Genomic DNA, 2,991 nt, shown 5'->3' on the forward strand with positions numbered 1-2,991 from the left:
GACATTCCATACTTATGGACTGGAAGAACAAATATTGTTAAACTGTTTATATTACCCAAAGCAAGTTACAGATTTAATACAATCCCTATCAAAATACCAACAGCATTTTTCACAACCCTAAATTTTGTATGGAACCATAAAAGACCCTGAATAGCCACAGCAATCTTAAAAAAGAAAAAACTGGAGAAAAACTACCTCCAGACTTCACATCATACTACAAAGCTGTAGTGATCAAAACAGTATGGTACTGGCACAAAAATAAACACATCGATCAATGGAACAGACTAGAAAACTCAGAAATAAACCCACAATTATATGGTCAATTAATCTTTGACAAAGGAGGAAAGAATATTCAATGGGAAAAAGACAGTCTCTTCAACAAATGGTGGTGGGAAAACTGGGCAGCTACATGCAAAAGAATGAAACTGAACCACCTTCTTACACCATACACAGAAATAAATTCAAAATGGATGAANTGAAATAAAAGTTTTATTAGAATGCAGCCAGGTTTATTAGTTTCCTTATTTTCTGGGGCCGCTTTCATGCTACAATGGCAGAGCTGAATAGTTGAAACGGAGACTACGCGGTCCACAAAGCCTAAAATATTTACTACTTGGCCCTTCACAGAGAGTTTGCTGCCAACCTGTGTTCTAAGCCAAGAAAACCCAAAAAAGACAACAATAACAACAAAAAAGACATGGGTATCTTTGCTTGTTTTTCCTGTGTAGGCTGACATTTTCCAATGCCCTCATGGACATTGCCAGCAACAGATGCATGTCTTGAAGTATATATACANACCTTCTTACACCATACACAGAAATAAATTCAAAATGGATGAAAGACCTAAATGTGAGACCTGAAACCATAAAAATCCGAATAGAGCACAGACAGTAATTTCTTTGACATCAGCTATAGCAACATTTTCCTAGATGTGTCTCCTGAGGCAAGGGAAATAAAAGCAAAAATAAACTATTGGGACTATACTAAAATCAAAGGCTTCTTTCTGCACAGCGAAGGAAGCAGTCAAAAAAACTAAAAGGCAGTCTATGGAATGAGAGAAGATATTTTCAAATGACATCTCTGAAAAAGGGTTAGTATCTAAAATATATAAAGAACTTATGAAACACAACACCCCAAAACCAGATAATCCAATTAAAAATGGGCAGAAAACATGAACAGACATTTCTCCAAAGGAGGCATACAGATGGCCAACAGACACATGAAAAGATGCTCAACACCACTCATCATCAGGGAAATACAAATCAAAGCTACCTTATATCATCTCACACCTATCAGAATGTCTAAAATCAACAACACAAGAAACAAGTGTTGAGGATGTGGAGAAAAAGGAATCTTTGTGTACTGTTGGTGGGAATGCAAACTGTGGAGCCATTGTGGAAGACAGTATGGCAGTTCTTCAAAAAGTTAAAAACAGAACTACCCTATAATCCAGTAATGGCTCTACTGTGTATTTATGCAAAAACCCCCCAAAAACACTAATTCAAGAGGATATATATGCACCCTTATGTTTCTTGCAGCATTATTTACAATAGCCAAATTATGGAAGCAGCCCATGTGTCCATTGGTAGATGAATGGATAAAGAAGATTTGGCACATATATATAATTAATATATTAATATTATTAATTATTTTATATAGTATATAATTCTATATTATTATGTATATTTATATAAATTCATAAACCTATACATTTATATAAATATAATATACAAAATATAATTATATATATAACATATATATATAATTCAGCCATAAAAAAGAATGAAATCTTGCCATTTACAATGATGAGTGTAATGCTAAGTGAAGTAAGTCATAGAAAGACACATGATTTCACCATATGTGGCATTTAAGAAACAAAACAAACGTGCAAAGGGGAAAAGAAGAGAGAGACAAACCAAGAAACAGATTCTTAACTATAGAGAACAAACTGATGGTTACTAGAGGGGAGGTGGGTGGGGGATGGGGGAATAGGTGTTGGGGATTAAGGAGTGCACTTACCATGAGTACCAAATGTTCTATGGAATTGTTGAATCCCCATATTGTACACCCAAAACTAACTGTATGTTAACCATACAGGAATTAAAATAAAAAAATAAAGAAAAAGTGTAGAAAGGGAGAAGGTACATGTTGGCATTGCCTAGCCCAGACTATCTGGGGGAAGGGAGTGTTAATAATATTGAACATCACAGCACCCTTAATCATTAAGGGTTGTGTAACAGCTGAAATATGTAATTATTTCCTTTTATTGTGATTAATTTCTAAGAGCATCTTTTAACTTCAGTTGATTTCTAATCAGAGATTAAATATGTTAAACATGCTACTGTTAAAATCTCCTCTGTACCATGACAACAGGCTAAGTCAAGCTCCAGTAACAGCCAAATTCAAGTCTCCATGACTTTTGATGGTCAAGTTTTGTTTCTTGCTCACTCTGCCACTGAGGGCTGGCAGAGGGCTCTGCTTTTTAGTCACTCAAGGAGCCAGGCTAATGGAGCAGACACCCTCTCAGAAGTTGCCAGCCATAGTGACAGAGGAATGAGAACTCTGGAGGGTCTTTCCCTGCAAATAAGTGTTGCTTCCAAACCCAATTGCTCATCACAATTAGAAACATGTCTCAGCCAATCAGAAGGAGAAGGAAATAAAATCCTATAGTGTGTCTGGAAGGTGGAGAGCAGAAATATTTGATAAACAGCACTAATCACTTCCATACCTCCATGTAGTACTTCTAATTTCCATTATACATTAGTATAGCTCAATTCTACACAATTCCTAAGAACCAATCATTTCTGGTACTAATGGAACAAAATTTGTGGACAGGCGAACTTGAGGATCAAACCAGGAATAGGTACTTCTCTAAGAAGGCCTATCTAACAGGAATCCAGCCCCACTAACTGTCTCAGGTCCTCAAAAGTTCTATATCTTTGATCCAGTAATTCCATTCTGAAGTGTCTGTAATCAATATCTTTTTTTTTT

The 2,991-nt window shown here is 35.8% G+C and overlaps 1 protein-coding gene across 1 annotated transcript in view; it reads right to left on the minus strand.

The window, feature by feature from the left end:
• The window catches only part of HECW1 (HECT, C2 and WW domain containing E3 ubiquitin protein ligase 1), a 436,289-nt gene that overhangs the window by 110,981 nt on the left and 322,317 nt on the right, over positions 1-2,991 (minus strand). The window lies entirely within an intron of this gene.

Source organism: Ailuropoda melanoleuca, chromosome 1 (genome assembly GCF_002007445.2).
Source record: "Ailuropoda melanoleuca isolate Jingjing chromosome 1, ASM200744v2, whole genome shotgun sequence".
NCBI classification, from domain to species: domain Eukaryota; kingdom Metazoa; phylum Chordata; class Mammalia; order Carnivora; family Ursidae; genus Ailuropoda; species Ailuropoda melanoleuca.